Source organism: Lissotriton vulgaris, chromosome 1_1, assembly GCF_964263255.1.
Source record: "Lissotriton vulgaris chromosome 1_1, aLisVul1.2, whole genome shotgun sequence".
Taxonomy (NCBI): Eukaryota; Metazoa; Chordata; class Amphibia; order Caudata; family Salamandridae; genus Lissotriton; species Lissotriton vulgaris.
Window position 1 is genome coordinate 432,478,304 of NC_141685.1, and position 20,050 is coordinate 432,498,353.

At 43.0% G+C, this 20,050-nt stretch overlaps 1 protein-coding gene across 1 annotated transcript in view; it reads left to right on the forward strand.

The window, feature by feature from the left end:
• FGGY (FGGY carbohydrate kinase domain containing) overlaps positions 1 to 20,050 on the forward strand; it is a 1,923,203-nt gene that overhangs the window by 1,586,541 nt on the left and 316,612 nt on the right. The gene's annotated exons all lie outside the window — the stretch shown is intronic.

Below are 20,050 nucleotides of genomic sequence, written 5' to 3' on the forward strand. Positions count from 1 at the left end.
GTTCAGAATTCACGGAACCTCAGATCCCTTAGCGTCCTGATGAGGGCGAAGACATCGATTTTCCCCATCCCTTCAAAGATTTTCTTCCGCGCCTCGGCGTGCACAATAACCAAGCATCTTTTCCCCACCCCACAGTACGCCGTACTCGAACCGGAAGCGATTCTCCCAGGAGGCGTGCCTCATTCAACGGGCCAATCAGAAATGCCAAAGCAAGGTCAAGGGACGCAGAAAAAGAAAAAGCCGGAAGAAAACACAGTCGGCGTGCTCGCTGAACCTGTACCTGCAACGCCGGGAGGAGATGCCGTCCTCGCAAAAGACAACGTCGACATCACTGAGGACCCTGCAGAAGGAGCTAAGGACGCGGACGCCACACGAGAGGACAAGGAGGAGACTACAGTGGAGGAGCCCGAGGATCCTGACATTTGGACCGAAGACTTGTGGAGCCCGGGGAACAAGCACGAGCCGCCACAACTCAGGAGAGTTGTGGCAGACAGTGGTACGTAGCGGTTACCACGGGCTCAAAAGGGAGGGAGTGAGGGGGAGAGTGGGAGGTTGGGAGGCAGAGAGGGATACCGGGCACTGTTTTGTTTATTCCCTGGCCCCTTTCATAAACCTTTCCATTACCTCCCCTTCAGCATAAACATGACCTTGGGTTAAGCTCCCTAGCCTTGTCAACATCTATAAAAGATAAATCACCCCCTACATAAAACAACCCCTCCTTCACATTTGCTAGCACCCATTTTTGCGCACCGTGTGATGACGGACTAGATAAGCCTCATTAAAAACAAGGCTAAATAGTGACTGCTGTTCTCTCTTCTTTCGAGTGTCTCTGTACCCTGTGGAAGTCCTGCCACAAGAGAAAACCAGGACTCCTAGGACCACCTGACACTATAACAGAAGAAGACACCTCGAAGAGAACACTGGAACCATCTTTTACCTGTTTCTGCCCAAAGAAAATCGCCTTTCTAACTACCCTTTTCACAAAAAAACTGTTATAGCAACCTAGATAAACCTACACTATTCAACCCATACGGCCTCCTCACTTCTGTTTCCGACCTTCCCTCTGACATTTGGTGTCAGAAGTGGGATCGGAGGAAATGGAGGCCAAAGTTAAGAAAATGGCAGAAGGTCAAGACCGCCTCGAGAAAATAATGGAACGTTTTCTAGAAACTGCGGAAAGCGAGAGAGAAGCACTACATAAGACCCTCACAGGGCAAGGACAAACACAGGAAACCACTATAGGCAAACTCGCTGAAGTATTGGGACAACCCTGGGGATACACTGCCCCTCCCTCTGTGGTCGTGCAAAAATATGTGGCCGGAGAAGACCCACATTTTTTTATGTCCAACTTTGAGAGACTTGCCCGGGCAGCCCTTTGGCCTGAAGATAGGTGGGGACAATACTTGGGACTCCTTCTTTCTGGGGATCTTCAAGCCGCCTATCAAGCCGCTAATCCCCTTGGACCCACACCGTATCCTGAGATAAAAAAAATGTATATTAGAACGTATGGGCATTGATGATGAGACTTACAGGATGCAGCTCCGCCAAATAAAAGAAGGGCCACAAAAAACCCCAGGGCTTTGTGCTACCGCATCAAGGATATTGCTGACAGGTGGCTTAAACCCCTAACTTCAACAAAAGAGGCCATACTTGAAAAAATGTATCTGGAACAATTTGTTAGTTCCTTACACCCTCCCATTCAAAGATGGGTAAGGCAACATATACGGATCTAAATCTAGAAAAGGCAGTAGAAGTAGCAGCCGCCTATTTTCGAGCACAGGAAGTACAAAGGGGAAAAGAAGATAGCAACTGGAAACAACCTATTAGCCACGTGACAAAGAATCCCCGACCCCCTCCACTTGCCACGGAAACCGGAAACTATAACCGTAGTCCCTAATCCTGTATTACCGGTACCTCGGCCCTCCCCTCCGTTGGGGCCTCATTGTTTTCATTGTGGTACCTTTGGGCATATAGCCACGAAAAAGAGGAACCTATGGAGATCGGGTATGTGAGAGCTCTCTATTGTCAAACAGAAAGAAACCCTAGCCCCTTTCAAAAACAGATCGCTATTAATGGAGAACCACGGCAGGCCCTAGTTGATACAGGCAGTCGCCAAACCTTAATAAGACCCCAAGTGATACCTGGTGGCCCTTGCCCTACTACGGGTATTGTCAACATCCAGTGCATCCATGGAGATTGCAAGACCTATCCCTTGGCTAATGTCAACATTCAACATACACCCACTAAACGTCCGGTAAACATTCAAGTAGGACTTCTTCCTCATCTTCAAGAACCAGCGCTCCTTGGCACAGATAATCCCCATATTAATAACCTACTTCCTAGCAGAGCATCAGACCAGGTAGAATGGAGAGAAGAGGCACCATTCTTCCATGAAATAGATCTCGGGTGGGAACAAGGAAAATACAGGAAGAGTAGACAACAAAGAAGAAGGGAAAAAAGAAAAGGGAAACCTGTTCTCTTGACCCAGGCAGATGACCCACTATGGAGTCACAATCGTAATTTACACACAGCCCAGAGAGAAGACAACACCCTACAGGAAGCATGGAAACAAGCAGCCGAACAGGAAGATCCGCTACAAGTAGGTCCCAATTCTTTACAAAGAAGGGGTTGTTATATAGAAAAGGAGGGAAGTCTATGCCTGTCCAATTGTTAGTACCCCTACCCTATAGGGAGAAGGTTCTTTACTTAGCCCATAGTCATCTACTGGGTGGTCACTTTGGAGGAGACAAGACAGAAAAGGCTATTTTGGACATATTTTATTGGCCAGGCATATATCAACAGGTAAGGAAATACTGTCGTGAATGTGCAGTGTGTCAGAAAACTAGCCATTATATTCCACCCTGTGTGCCCTTGAACCCTTTGCCTGTTATTGATGTGCCATTCATGATGGTAGGAATGGACATCATTGGACCTCTTTTGCCCTCTTGTAGCGGTTGTCGCTACGTGTTAGTACTAGTTGACTACGCTACTAGATTCCCAGAAACCATATCTCTTAGACAACCAATACGACACAAATAGCTAAAGCCATGATCAACATCTTTTCACAAGTAGGTTTTCCTAAGGAGATAATCACGGATCAGGGCACCCCTTTCACCTCTAAATTGATGAAGCAAGTATGTCAGGAGTTAAATATTAAACAGATCCGTACCGCCGCCCATCACCCTCAGACTGACAGATTTGTGAAGGGCTATAATGCAACATTAAAAACCACCCTCAGGAAATTACTCAATTTGGAAGCTCGCAAGCGGGAAGATATGCTTTCGCTTGCCCTGTTTGCTATAAGATGTAGTCAGCAAAAAAGCCTAGGATATACTCCATTCGAGTTATTGTATGGTAGACCACCGCGTACCCTCTTGGACATGGCCTGCGAAGAATGGGAAGAGGACGCTGACACTTCTAAACCTCTATTAGACTATGTAACCAATCTTAAAACCCAGTTGAAACAAGTACGTGAAATAGTGAGAACAAACCTTGAACATGCCCAAAATGCACAAAAGAATCAGTACGATAAAACTGCTAAAACCAGATCCCTCCATGTAGGAGAACAGGTCCTACTTTTACGCCCCACGTCAGAACATAAACTATTAAGCCAGTGGCAGGAGCCCTTTAAGGTAGTCGATAAGGTAAGACCTGTCACCTACAAAATAGAAATGGATCCCTCTGGTACTACCACTCAAATTTACCATATAAATCTATTGAAAAAATAGGAAGGCCCTAAACCAGTACTAGCCGCAGAACCAGCTCCCGCTTTAGTAGATCAAAGCATAGACACAGATCTGCCTGACACCCTCAGGTAAGAGTTAAAACCTCCTTGCAACCCTTAGAAGACGTGTCCTCTTTAGTCCCAGGTAGAACCAACTTTTTTTTTTAAAACTTTATTTTCAGTTTTGCAAAATAACACAAGAAGCAATCCCTCCCCCTCCCCCCAGCAAGACATCATATACGACTTTTGTACACAGGTCGACGGACTCATTATGGCACCTAATGGAGTAGAACAGCATCTGAAAGCTCATCCGGTCTCGTGACAACCAGGATAGCCCTTTACATTTACATGGAATACCGTAAGGAAAGATAAATCTTCCCCCCTTGTCCAACCCTACTACATGCACATGTCAAGGACCCATCAGTTGGCCCCTCCCCTTCCGCCATCCGATTCATCAGCAGAGGTAGAACCAACTTAATAGAAAATAAAATCCACACAGTTCCCGGGAAAATGGTACGTCTGAGGCCATATAGGATCCCAGAGGCCAGGAAAGAAGCCATAGAGCAGGACGTACACAAATGCTAAAAAGGACATCTTCGAACCCTCTAAAAGTGAGTGGAGTTCTCCTATAGTACTTGTGCTGAAGCCCGATGGGTCCATTCGCTTTTGTATCAACTTTAGGGAGGGAAATAAGGTGTCACAGTTTGACGCATATCCCCTCCCTAGAGTGGATGAGATCGTTCAGAGACTCGGAAAAGCCCAATATATTAGCACCTTCGACCTCTGTAAGGGTTATTGGCAGGTGCCCCTAAAGCCTCAGGACAGGGAAAAAACAGCCTTTTTACCCCTGCTGGCCTGTATCACTTTAAAGTATTACCCTTCGGATTGCACGGAGCCCCGGCAACGTTTCAGAGGCTCATGAATACAATACTACAGGACCACAGCCAATATGCGGCTGCTTACATAGATTATATAATCATCTATAGTGATTCTTGGGAAGAACACCTTCAACACTTACTATCTGTAGTCCAAACTTTGGGAGGCAGTGGATTAACCATCAAACCTGCCAAAAGCAGACTAGCTGCTACATCAGTAAAATATCTGGGCTTCCTCCTACAAGAAGGGTGCATCAGACCTCAGTCTTGCTCCTTCGATTGTAAGGACTTTCTCCCCTTACATTAACTGTCTGTTTATGAAATGGTCTGCTCGGGCTGTAAATAAAACTCGCCCTGCTTACATCTCTGCCATACCTTGGATTTGGTTCCTTGCCTTTCTCCTTCCTTTCATTTCCATCTTCAGACTTCTCCCACCCCCCTCCTCACACACACACACACATTGTTCAGCCCTTAAAGCGGCTCTGCTGCATATGGTGCTTTAGAAATCACCTTTAAATAAGTAAATATTAGAATTGCAGAAAAGTGTAATGCCACTGTACATTCTGTGTAGCATCTCACTAAGTAATCTTGAATAATATGAAGACAGAATACCTGTTAGGCAAGAGCTTGCTTACCATTCAAGCCAGTAGCAGACGTTGGTTAACAAATATGGCAGAAATCTTCCAGCGTTTGAATTAAATATTTATTTCATGCCTGTTGTTGCTTCCAGCAAAGAGTCCATTCTATAAGCAGACAGATGTAAGGAGACATTATAAATGTTTAGTTATCCAGCACAATATCCTAGATTAGACAACGTCAATTGTTGCATGGCTATTCACTTATAAGGTCCCAAAAGCGAGCCCTATTGGCTATGCCTAGGCTTGTTTTCATTGATTTCATGTCACTGAGTATTTATGCCTTGTTTGCATGCTTTGCGTTTGTTGCATTTTCAAAGCCTGCATTGTGTTTTTTATTCCTTTCCTAGAAAAACAAAGGTTTTACCTATGTCACCCACAAAGTATTCCTTGGAATGACAGCTTTTTCCTTGTGACACTTGGGAGCTGTCAGTTACAGTTATTTTGTGCAACACATAACACAATTACGAGGTTACCCATGAATAACATACACATTTTCCACATCAAAATACCATTCTCACATGGTACATTTTGTCAGGTTTTCCTCTTGAAATGTGTCTGTTGTAATATCTGACTGCTAGATTTTTATGAAAAACTCATTCAATCAATCAATCAATCAGGGTTTTATAAAGCGCACTACTCACCCGTGACGGTCTCATGCCGCTGGGGCGGGGAGGAGTGCAGCTCTGGTTCAGTCAAAGAGCTAGGTCTTGATGTTATTCCTGAAGGTGTGCAGTGTCGGGCGCATCTAATGTTAACTGGGAGCTTGTTCTGGGCCTTGGCTCCGATGTAGGAAAAGGCTCTTCCACCAGCTTTGTTTCTGCGGATGAGGGGGGTATCTGCTAGGGCGAGGTCGGCGGAGCGGAGGTTCCTTTTGGGTAAGGAGACTGTCTTGTTGAGGTATTTGGGTCCGATATTGTGGAGGGATTTGTAGGCGTGGGTGGGCAGTTTGAAGGTTACTCTCTTATCAACGGGGAGCCAGTGAAGGTCTCTTAGGAGTTGGGTAATGTGTTTGTGCCGCCGGGTCCCGAGGTCGAGTCTGGCTGCAGTGTTCTGGATGGTTTGGAGCTTGAGTAGGAGAGTTTTGTTTATTCCGGCATAGAGGGCATTGCCGTAGTCCAGTCTGCTGGTAATGAGTGAGTGGGTGACGGGATTTCTGCATTCGGGGGGGTATCCATTTGGAGGTCTTGCTGAGGATGCAAAGGCAGTTGAAACTGGTGGAGGTGACGGAGTTGATCTTGCGGGTCATGGTGAGGGAGGAGTCAAGGATGATGCCGAGGTTCCATGCGTGGTCTGTAGGGATGGGTGGACTCCCGAGGGTGGAGGGCTACCAGGTGTTGTCCCAGGGGGAGGTGGAGGGTCCGAGGATAAATCAGTCTTCTCCGAGTTGAGATTCAGGCAGCTTTTTTTCATCCAACACTCATTATCATTATTTCAACACTCATGCAAACTGAGGTTTGTTTGAGTTTCAGGATTTAGTGAGGCAGGTGTAATTGAGGCAAATATGTATTCAGAACATATTTTTTGGAGAGGTTTTTTTTCCTACCCTTTTTTATTCCATTTTAAATTACTGAGATTTAGGTGCTTGGTGTGACCAGCACTTCTCCTCACACTCAGGGCACCACAGTATCTATGTGAAAATTAGATTTGTAGGCCAAGGCCTCCCTTTGAAATGTTGACTTTACACACAGTACATTTTCAGCTAAAGTTTAAATTCCATCCAAAAACAATAATGCAGTTTCTACGTCTGCTGTGCCCGAGACACCAGTTAAGTAACTTCCAGTGGTTCATTCTGCTTAGCCATAATTTCTACAATAGTCATTAGCAAACTAGCTAGAAGTAGCCCAAATGACACTCTGACTAACTTGAGAACCCAGACTGGATCACATAATGTGTGACCGGAAGTGGTCATTTAAGGCGCGGCCTCAGCCACATTTTTGTACAGACTAGCGCCTTAAATAGTATGAGCTTGAGTGGGAGTATGTTCCCACCTTGTGCCATGGTAAAGGGTTGTTTCACTGGAGCATTAGAGGAATTAAATGTGGCAGCATTTGTTAATGTCTCTTAATCAACTGCAGAATACAACACAATAACACAGTAAAAAGCAGACTAATGGCAAAATAGTAACATTAAGTCACAGCACAAAGCAACAAACCTATCAAAACACAATAGAACAACCACATTACAGCAGATCAGCTCAGTTCAATAATGCATCTCAAAACACACCAGCACAAAAAACAATACAGCTCCACAACACCAGAATGGAACACCATAACACAAAAGGTTGATGCACCATTCGAACATCACAACACGATGTTAACCTCTACTCAAAATACTAATTTACATTGCAGCACAAAAAACACAATGCCACAACGCAAAGTAACACACTTAAACAACAATTACACCACAGCTGAAGACAGTGGTACAACATATTCCCCAACACGGTGTGCCACAATAACACAATAGTATTTTTTTTACAAAAATGTGGGACAAAGCTACACAACATCCCAAAATAGAAGAGCATTGCTCACAGCATTGTTACACCACTCCACAACACCAGAACTCAAAAGCACAAAATAACATAATACCCAGTTGCAAACGTGCACAGTTGTGTTGCTTTTTGTTGTTGTTATATTTCTTTGTGTTGGTGTGTTCTATTAGTATGAAATTGTATTGTTGAGTTTCTGTTTTGGCATTGATTTGTTTCATTTGATTCATTATGTTGTGCATTGTATTGCACAAAAGTGTTTTATATTTATTGCTGCATTATATTACATTGTTGCCCAGATAATTTTATGTTTTTAGCTCTATTGTTGTTATTGTGGTATGTTATTGTAATATTGTGGTATTATTTTGTTGTGTCTCGTCTATAGCCTGACCTGACGTCTTAGAGGTGCACTAATATTCTTGTTACACATCAGTCTCCAAAAATGTTTTTTTCAAGTACAGCGGTAAAAGGTACACAAAGCACTGCCTTATGCTAGGTACATCTAATATATCCTGTCACAAAATGTTTTGTGACCCAGCCCAAATACACTTCTTCTGCCAAGCAAAGTCTGTGTTAAAATAAAAACAGAAAAAATATATACAAGTGCACGTTGGACACTTGAGAACAGCGAGGGCTCATATTACAGTTTGGGCGCATTGTCCTTGTTTGTAAACTGGCACACCGTTACCTGGGGCGACATCATGAAAGGCAGACTGGCTGTTTAAAGTCACTAATCTGCCTTTCACTGCAAGAAGTAACCGGGCCTGGCATTCAAGGGGAGCAGTGCTTAGTTTGTGAAAGAATGAGCGCGAGTGCCCAAAGCTGTGCTCGGGATCCTGTGGCCGGTGCTATTAAATGTCGATACCCCAAGCACCAAGGCTGCGTGGTCTTGAATTCATCCCAGTCCTCTTAAATCCATTGCCAGACAATCCCTGCCCCTTTATCTCCCTCTTGCAGGCCTGCATTTTCCCCGTGCGATGGTTTCGCGTCTTTCCCGTTTGTGTGTTTTTTTTCCTCTTAGTTAATATCTGATGATGAAAAATAATGTCGGTCCCCAAAAATGAGTGGCGGTGGGTCTTGAGCCCAAATGTACACGGACTCGATAATTCTCACTTCGGTGCCTACTCGAATTACGGGTTCACATTCTGCAACTCTGGGCATTAGCTTGCTTAATCTCCACTACGGCCCCCCGCGGCGGGATGCCTGGCTTTCACCTTGGGGATGCCCAGTATGGGTTATCTCACAGGGAAAAAAGCCAGGACGGGTTCCCAAAGCAAGCGCCGAGATGCCTCACGGTGATTCGAGCGCTATAAAAGAAGACATAACATAGCATAACACACTCTTGCTGTGCAGTATTGACAGGTGTGTCCTGGGGACAGCATTGCCTTCTCTGTAGGGGGCCTCTGGGGGAGGGGCGCTGACGGTGCCCCATCTCTGTGCCGAATAATCATTGCGCCTCCAGACCGCTTCTTTGCTCTTGGCCCGCGTCTGTAATATGGAGTGGTGCAATGACAATAGTGTGTCCCGTTTACACATGGACTCGCCCCCATGTAAGTGAATGTATGCTCTCTTTTGATCGGGATGGTGCATATTTAACGCCACTGAAATCCATATTACAGAACGGGTTTCGTGTCTGTGAAACCTTGTATAATACCAAAGTGCCCCCAGGGGCGAAAAGTGGATGCACACACTGGTTTCACCCCCGCAGAACTTTATATAGTCTGACCTCAGGCCTGCATTAAAAATACATGCACTGGAACCTGGAACGTCGCATCACGCCATACCACGTTTGTGCCTCCTTGTGAATTAATAAAATACAGTTAATAAATAATATCTGAGAAAACAAAATGCTATGGCGGAAGAGAAAGGGTTAAGAGATGCGGCTGATAAGTGAGGCGTCTGGCTATTTCCATCTTCTGTTTGGAATTTGGTGTCTAACTTGCTTTAATAAAGTGATCCAAGTTCTTTGCTGCTGGCAAAAGTGAACTGGAAATGCAAAACTATAGTTTATATCTTGCTTTGAAATCATTTGACTTTTTTATATAAATAAAAGTAAAATAAGGAGGTCTTGTAGTTTGCAGTTCATTGTTGAAAATGTACTGGCCTGTGGTCCTATTAATCTTTAAACTGCAAGCATTTAACTGTAACTAATGCCCTGATAGAAACCAGAACAAAGAGGCCTTCAGAAAGCTAGGAAATCCCCCACTACCAACAACAGAAACTGACAAGAAGTGTCAAAGTTCAACTGAGAGAAATGCTGTCGGTACTGTTTAACTCATTAGAAGCCCTGATGAGTGAAATACCCGCATTCCTCTGGTTTGCAGTGGAAAATATGAGGATAAAGGCAGCGTTTTAGACCACAGGCACAACGTTTACAATAGTGTTAAATGTACGTCCCTCGTTGTTTTAACATATGAGTGTTCAACGCATTTTACTTGTGGCAAATACACCAACACGTAGGTTACAACCGAACACTCTTTGTCTGCAGGCTCTTTGCTGCAGACAGCTAACATCTAGAACCAGTTAACTTTTTTTTTACAAATAAGCAGACCATCATAAAATGCAAGAAATTGTGTTGACTGGTTTATCCTTAAATGACTAAAGATTAATTAAACGGCTAAACGTTTTGCTAAGCGCTTTGAAGGGTGCGACGGGAGACATGGCAACGCTATATGAAACGTTACACGTAAATATTGGTAATGATGCACCTGTGAGTGCAGCATACTAACTGTAATCTAAGACTCTGTGTAGTAACAACCGAGTCCCAAAAGACACCAGCTAATGGTGGAAGGCCGCTAAACCCGCGGCTTTCGATTCACACTAGGTCTGAGAAAGCTCTTGTCAATTTGATATTTCTGCGGGATCTGTTTCAGAGAGATGCGTACAGATTTCCCGCCGATAGCCATGTCGGTTGTTGCCCATTATACAACGCTTCTAAACAAACAAATACGGTAATGCGTAAGACGATACTGCGCCAGAGGCACACGCGGGCCTGAAATTCAATTCTTAGCAAATTCATCTGTGTGGTTTCAATTATCGTCTTCAGTTAGCATGGAACGTTCTTGTAGAGAACACACATCTATTACTCTCGTTTAATGTATTTGTGTGACCTTGTGGGTGCCAGGCCAACTCTGTAGGTCAGGGTTCACGGAGTAGTACAGGGAACACCCTAGACGCGCGGTGTGAGGGACAGGACGGCCATAAAACGGGAGCGCGTGTGGTCCACAATTAATGGCCTGACCCCGAGTCACGCGCTGCTCTTTAGTCCAGGTTTCACATTTAACACCCGGAAGCACAAACAACGCTAATATACAGGGTCAGTGCTTTAAGTAAGACACATGGTTTGAGCATGGTTACCTTCAACAAACCCCTACAGACACCACCGAATAAAACAAGCATTTGCAATGCAATCGGTCTCTCCTTTGGGACCTTATATGTATTTAGCTATGCAGCACATTAGCCTGGGTGCTGAAACCTCTACTGTTCTTTAACATGGAGGGAAAGTAAGCACCAAACTGCGTGACATGCAGGTATGGGAACACATGGAGAGAAATATTGCCTTTCAGCTGGAAATGGTATAGTCCAAAGCTCTGTTTTTGATAGGGCCTGAGGTGGTCATATCACTGAAAAGACAAGATTTGAAAAAAAATAATAATGTCTAAAGGTGCTTGTGGAATAACAATTTATATGGACTGGAATCTAGATAATGCTAAAGTGATTCTGGTATTTTTCTGACCTTTGCTGGTCGTTTTCTATCAAGAAAGTTAAATAGAGGCAGTTGCCAGAAAAAGAAAAAAAAGAAAGTCCCTCAGGAGAAAGCAATTCTGGTATTTTACTGACCTCTGCTGGTCGTTTTCTTTCAAGACAGTTAAATAGAGGCATTTGAACAGAAAAATAAGTCTCTAGCGGAAGCAGACAAGTCCTAGTGCTGATCTCCAGAGCCCACAAAGTTCATACACATTTAAGTATATGCTAAAGTATATATGCTAAAGTATATACTATATACAAGAGGTCTAAAATGCTAAACCTAAAAATGGAAGGGCTAATTTAAGGAGACTTAGTCATTGCCAGAGACAATCCAAACCTGAGGAAAAGTGTTGATGCATAATCTGCAGAAGCAATGGTGAAAAGTTGTGTTCTATATGGATACATTCACATCCACAACCATGAACAGACTTTTTAGAATGCTGTTATTCAATGCAATTGCCTCACAGTAGTAAAAAAACCGCAAAAAACAGTTTTCTCACTGCTGTGACTCAATAATCATCACTGTCTATTCACAGCCATTATACTAAGGTATTCCTAATGGATATGTAAAGAACCCCAATACAGTATGAAATTGTACATAGGTAATTGTGAACAAGGGGAAATTGTTGACTTTGTGGTTCTGAGTGATATTATTGACTACTTAAGCTTCCCTCTTGTCTATTTGATGTCACTCAGGGCCTTGGTTTGAAACCCTTGTTATTCACAGTTCTTTGTTTAAAATTCTACTTATTGATATTTCTTAGCTCTGTGGCAAAAATAATTGAAAGGTAATGGAGAAGTACACCAAAGTTCACTCGCTATATTGATTTATTACTATTTCAATATTTTGCATTTCCATGTATTTTAAAAATAAGCTAAATAAAATATAAATTCAGTTTCCCTCCCACATCAATTCCCAGCCCCTGCACACATACCAGATTCCTAAACTGTATTTTGGAGTACGTAAAGTAATACTACAGCAGTACTAACTACAAAATGCTATTCACCTACCATTAAGTGTAATTCTCCCCTCTCCTATCTTGTCTATGGAGATATGCTCACATCTGTAAGTTAACTACTTACTAGTACATGTGGGAGAGAGCAGGGGTAGTGACTTCAAAAAGGGATACTAACTACTAAATGAGAGGAGTTTAAGGAATAGTAAGAAGTGGTTTGACGGAGGAGCAGACACCCATGCACAAAAGAGTAAGTCCATTACTATTTAAAAAACTGCACTTCTAAAAATGCTGCAGCCAAAAAGGACTCAGAACAATGGTAAATGTACTCCAATACAGACCTGGAGTACTAAATTAGTTTAAAACAAATAAAGTAACATTCATTTTTAATTTAAAAAAAAATATGAAAACATTTCATAAAATATTTTTCATTGATATATGAATGTCTGTGCATACACACTCCCTCTCTCCCACTTCCTTTCTCCCCCTCTCTCTGGGTAGTCCCCAAGTTTAGGTGTTGAGACGCTCCTATACAAAGAGTACCCTACAACACCAGTGACACTCTGAATCTCCTCGCTTGAATTGTCTGTTTTATAGCAAAGTTTTTAGGCATAGGATTAGTGTAATGCCGTCTAAGGCAAGTTAGAAAGTGACAAAGTCTTTTGCCATTTTCACAGCAAAAACTTTAAGACTTTAGGATTAGCGAGTGCCGTCAATGCTGAGCTGAGAAATGACAAAATCCTTTTACATATCCAGGCACAGTATTACAGCTTTGGATTGGTAAAATACCATCCAAGCCAACTGGAATGAATAAAAACACCCCCTGACACTTGTTTCACTCTTGTTATGAGCTCTTTAGAGAGGTATAGCTTTGTCTAGAGACAAGGGAGCACTCAATGTAAGTCTGCTTCAAGTCTTGTGGCAAGACAGTGAGGGCATCATACTGGAATGTGGATTAAATGGATTCAGTCTCCGGAGATAAAAATGTTGCCAAATCATTACAGAGAATATTGGATGCCATGGCATCTTAGTGGTCTTCCACACTCAAGGACTCCACACCTAAATTTCAGAGTTTTGAGTGTATCATCATACTATGGCGCTGTGGGTTGAGTTCTGAAAGTAGATTGTTTTTTTTTCAAATAAATAGTATAATCTAAAACCAAAGTGATCCAGTCATTGAAATTAGAAGTTGCCTGTTAATATTTTTAGTTAGCTCCAGACAGCCCCACAGAAAGAAGACTCTAGGAGTAAGCTTGCTTTTGACTACGCACAAATAATTACTGGACCAGGGGAGGAAGAACTAGCGGGACCGGAAGTCTTCTGGAAACTGAAAGGCACAGCATAATGATTCATCCAGAGAAGAGTGAGAGGTGCAGTAGCCATCAAATCAAAAGCATTACAGAAAATCCTATTTAACATATGGTCTGCCTGATGGGTCTGCAAATGTCCTCAACAAACTCCAGACCGTGCAAAATGCGGCTGCCAGAACCTTACTCTCTATTCCCAAATTCACATCTGTCTCCCATCACATTAAAGAGCTCCACTGGCTCCCAATCAGGAGCCGAATAAAATTCAAGGCTCTTTGCATAGCCTACAAGACCCTTAACTACCCAGGGCCTAAGTTCCTAAAAGAAGCTCTTCATCCATTGGAACATCGCAGAACTCTTCGATCCTCCACAGCTTTCATGCTGTCTATCCCTCGGACAAAAAAGGCCACTTGGGGAGACAGGTGCTTCACCACAGCCACTGCTAAATTGTGGAACACCCTCCCACTGCATATCAAAACTGCCCCCACCCTCCTTAAATTCCGAAAAAGCCTCAAGACATGGCTTTTCTCCTCTGCCTAACCACCTCCTCAAAGTGTAAGGAGTTCTCTGATCACCAGCGCCGAGACACCTGTATGGGTATTTGCGCGCTTTAAAAATAGCAAAAAATAAATAAATAAATAAAATAAATACTATTGGGTTAGCTGGATGGCTGCAGCAGCTTCAATAAACGTAGTGGCATTGGGGCACGCAGGATCTTGGAGATGAAAATTAAGATTGCCAAACTAGTAAAAATCACATAGTTCAGCATATGAGGTGTGAGAGAATTTATAAGTTAAATTATAAAATTGCTGTTAGGATCAGGTTGCTTGTAAATGAGAGCACCTGAAAAAGAGTTTGTTGGTTGAGGTTTAGGGTAAAAAGGATATCTTTGTTATTAGTTAGCTAAGAAATAGAGCAAGAGTAGTGCGTAAAGTTGGATTTCAAAACGATGGTGTGTACTCCTCCTCAGCAGGTGACGCGGTCTTGGCAGATAATGAATAGCCAGGGGACAACGTTCACCGCATTGGATGCTGAAGTGTCATGAATCCAATTTTCAGTTAAGAAGATTGGGTCTGGAGTATGAGTAGTTGTGAAGTCCCAGATGTCAGAGCTACATTTAGCTAGGGATTTCACTTTTATCAAAAATAGTTTGAAAGGTGATGGTAGATCGTTTCAGCTGACTTATGGTCAGTAAAGAGATCAGTAAGATACAGAGAAAAGCCACACGAGGCAAAATACAGGCTTCAACAGATAAGCAAGTGAGTGAGAGCATTCATCCTTACATTTGGGATGAAGAGAGTGGAGCGTCACCTCAGAAATGTTTTTCCAATATGGCATGAGAGAACCAGGGAAGGTGATGCTTTGTACTCCCCTGGGTCAGACAGGTATGTCTTTGGCACACCAGCAGCAAGTCTGCTGCATGGACGCACAGCAGGCAGTCGTGCAATTGCATTTTGTAAACTCCCTATATAAGTGTTCAAGCAATTATTGGAAAAATGTGCCAAAAAAATACAATTTCCTCAAAAATGTCTTGGGGTCCATGACCCCAAACAATCCAGGAGAGAGTCACACTTGCTTGTACACCAAGAAAGTATTGGAAAGTCCCCTCGAGAACCCATACCATTTTAGAAAAGACATATGAAATTGGCACTATAAATGCATGGGTTCACCCTACAATTTATAACTTTTGTCAGAAGAACCCCACACCATTAACTTCCTTAGATGTAATCGTCAAGGCCTGCTTTGTTTACTCATTCTCTTGTTGCAGTTTGTACCAATATTTATGCCACATCACTTTCAAAGATCACCAGATAGCACTTCATTAACCCAACTCTAAGCCTAATGTTTAATATGAGGCCAGCCCTGTGACTAACCCTAGCTCTAAACACTATCCCTTATCGTAACCCTAAACTTACTACAATAAGTTGATGCAACGCAGAGCAGTAAGCAAAGTTGCTGTGCTGCTCTGCCTAAACTGCAAAGAGCAGAACTATGCCAAATCTACAAAGAAGTGGCGCAGATATTCTCCCTCCCTGCGCTTCTGCACTTTCAGCAGCCATGCGCCAATGCAGGCACCCTTGTGCCATAGTGCAATGATATCTGTTTTGTGGTCAGCCGTGTTTTTGTGCAGGAAGGAGTCCCTTTCTGCACAAAAACTGTGCCTTGCCTTAGACTTGCTTTACGTTTGGTTACAAACCAATGCAAATCACCATTTGCATTGGTTTGTAAACACCAACCTGGAAATTGAATCGGGTCTATGTTAAAAAAGTAGTGTAAGCCTGACACAAATATCTCTGTAAATCTGAACCTCAGAGCTTTGAGCCTAACCCGTGCCACTGCATAAATCTGAAAAAGGCTTGCAGACATATCTAAGCAGACAATCCTTTGACGCCTGTAAACTTTAATAGAAGCCCATCTGCCATTGAAATGAAACATCTAAGGAAATTCAAAAACAAGACAGAGTCAAATCAAAGAAGGTAAGGATAATCTGAGTTAGGAATGCCAAAGGTCATCTGACAATACCAAAAGGATAGAAGAAAGTGCAATAAAATCAGAGAGAATATTCAATATCCAAGGCCAATCCAAACTATTGGTGCCAGAATTTTAGAAGCTGTTAAAAATAGTGCCTAAAGTAGGAGGAAAGGGAAGTTACAATCCAATGCATTTAGCAGTGGACCACCAAGTTAGGAATACCATGGCACCCACCATTAAGGAAGCCAAGAGAAGTAGCTACTCGGGCCTATGAAACAAATTAGGCTGTGTGATATGCCAATGAAGGTAAATAAATAACACTGAAAACAAACCTCAGCCACGCACAGCACAAGTTTCTGAGAGAAATATACATTATTCTCAGTTGAGACTGATGCCTGGCTCAGGGCCATCTATTTAAGTTTAAGTTTTATACTTGTGAAAAAAAGAACAGGCCCATTAATAGAAATATTTATGTGTCTACAAAGAAGACTATGAGGTAGAACACAATAGCAAAACAGTATTTATAGAGAAGATATATTGCATGCAAATGAGGCAGATGGAGTTATCTAAAACAGTCTAAACAAATTGGGGCATGAATTCCCAAACCTCAAATATAAAATGGGAGAAATGAACGCTCAGATGGAAGATTTAGATGGCATTGATGGGCACAATGCCATCCCACAGGTAATAAGAAGAGCAGGTCATGTTTTGCTATTTTGGGACCCAGCACACTGCACAAAACAACACATTGGGACAATTTTCTCCGGATAGAGGTTGAATTAGCAACAGTCAAAGAAGCCACAGACAGCACAACGAAGCAGCAGCTGTTATATAGTAAAACGCATATATTTGCACAAATCAGTATTTACCAAATTAACAAGCACTGGTGAAGCCATTAGGTCTCTTGTTTGTGTTTTGTTTTTGTCTTGGCTTTTGTTTTTGTAAAGCATTACTACACATTAAAAAAACAACATGGCCGCCCATGCATGCAAAATACATGTAGATGCACAGGTGAACTTAGCTGAATATTTTGTAATACTCTTATACGCATATTTGCGTGCATACATGCCAACGTCTTTGAATGTTTTTGTAATAACGTTTTATAAAAACATTCAAAGATGTCTGCCCTTGCAGATACACACGTGCATGTGCAGGCATCATGACTATTCCAAGCATGTCAGCCACAAGAAATAACCACAAGCTGTATATGCAATGGCAGGGAGCGCTGTAGCAGCTTCTGGGGGACTGCCAGTCCATAGAAAAGTAGAATTTTCTTTTTTACCATAATGGATCACATGTCATTATCACTGAAGGGAGCATTGCTTTCTCTGTGGGTAACACCAATGTGTTTGACAGAATGTTATCACTTACAGATAAATTAGCCACTGTCTCAAGCAAGTTGACCCATTGCCATTGCCAGAATCTGTTTGGGGGCTACAGGACATGAAGGGGTTAATGGGCCCAACCATGATGGGTTAGAGTCCTTTACCTCTACCTTCCCTGGGCCTAGCCTACTATGATCCTGCTAACTGAAAATCAAGGACAATCCTTCAGCATGTGACCCTCAATGGTAGTTAGACGAGCAGTTCAAACCTTCTCACGGAGGTTGTGTGGGGGCAGAGAGACATAGAGCTCAACAGGTGCAATCATTTGAATTCTATCAAGGCCAGTGCTTCTTTTTGTGAAAAAGAGAAGTGCTTTAATGCACTAGTCCCCAAAGAAATACCAATGACTTAGGGTTCTACATAGAAATAAATTGGGCTTTTATGTAAGTGAAAGTATAGTCTGACTATCGAATGCTCAAGCAACTTCCCTGGTTTTATCCCTACAAATGTCCCAGCACTGATACTTTAAAGTTGAGCTATTGTCCTAACCCACATTAATTCAATGCGTGAGGCACTCATGAAAATTCAACAACTCCGGTCGTTGACACAGGGGAAGCCACGCCTTCTTTGGATTCTCTCGGTATCTCAGAACGCTAGTCAGCAGCTCATAGGACCTCCTTTGATCTGCCCATGCTCTCTGCTGGTATACAGGTGCATGAAGTCGAGACCGTGTTCATCTGTAGCATCCACAACAGTCACTTTGGCACATATCAGGCACATCATCTTAGTAGCGCCACCCCAGTGTCCTATGAGTCCTGATGCAAATGCTATGAGAGAGATGATTTGCAGTCTCTCCACCAACCGGGCATTACGGAATTTCTGAAACAGCCCTTTCTCCATCCTCCCATACTTCAGTGTCTAGGATCGTTACACACAGTCCAGAAATCCCAGCAAAACACTTCATTGACTGGGGAGGCAAAGCCACAACCTCCATCTTGTGCTGTGTTGTGCCATGTGCCATCCAAAATAGATCTCACTGGCCTAGTCAAGCATACACTCATGGATAGCATGAACCCCTGATAAACAATAGTACAAACACCCAGTACATATGCATGTTCACTTTGGATGTCAGTGCATCGTCTGGATATTACTTGTAAGCGGAACGTTACAGGAAATTAAGTCAGCCATGATTACTGATTCAAAGGCACAAGGTACACTGGCACCACTACTTAATCAGCATGGCATCTTAAGGTTATGCTGAGTGGACCCCTCTAGACCAGAGAGTCAGGCCCTGGGTCTCACATCTTACAGGAGTTACCTGGGCCAGGGCATGCATGCATGATTGTTTTGAACTCTGGCTCAAACGAAAAATGACAGAATACAACAGCATTCAGCTGGGACACTTTGACCGAGTTTGCACATTTGTGCTACCATGAAGGGAACATTCCCCAGACAAACCCTACGCTGTATGCTGTGGTGGTTGATTGACACTTCAACAGACCAGTGGATGAAGAGGGCTGCTTGATAATCCCTTTTGTAAGTATACATGTAATTTTACAAAAAATAAAAGGTCTTAGCTCATGCGAGACCAACAACGAAGTGAAAGGCCATTCAAGAAATACCAAGTAGAGGAGCCAAGAAATTAAACGCAGAAAAACAGGTGGCGAAACAGACACTAGAAAAGCTGGGAGACAGCATAGTCTAAGCAAACGATGAGGAGAAGTGCTACATATATATCCCAAAACATAATGAATGACTGGAAGAAGTAATGTCTGCGCAAAAGAGAACACAAAAGGCCCAACACCAAAACCTTTGAACTGGAGAGTCAATGATCAGAACAGCAGAGGGCCTCTACGTCGAAAACAATAACAGAATATATCGTGGAGTAAAAAGTATCTTCTGCTGGGGAATGAGAAGGAGACCACGTCTCACCAGAGGCAAGTGAGACAGCAAAAAAACTTAGAGAACAGACAAAACATAACAACTTCATTCAAAACAAATGACTTCCTGGGTGCTGCGGCAGACCTTGCAGAAAGAACAAAAATGTGCATGTTAAGTCCCATTTTGACAGGCTGATCTAGTAATAGGGGATAAATATTGAACCCTATCCCCAGGGTATCCTATTTTATTGGGCATATAATCATGTCTAACCCCCTGGGCACTTGTGTTCTGGGTCTTAAACGTGTATAAATAAAGGTGTATTGCGTAGGGAAGTCGAATTCTCTAGGAGTGATGTCAGCCAATGGCTGAAGTGGGCTGACCCTGTGCGCCGACCCTGTGCGCCATGCTGTATGCTGTGGCGAGCAGAAAACAAATGTGATAGAAAAATAGACCAGTATGTAAAGAGGGCTGGTGAAAAAGCCCCCATAACCGTGGAGTGCAGGGTCCTCGCAGGTAGACAGAGTCTACCCACAATTTTCACAGGGTGGACACCGTCTCCCCTGCCAAGAAGTTGGGCCTCCACAGAAGTATGCTGAACTTGTTCCAGTGTAACTTTCAGACACCAGGACACATTCAGCAG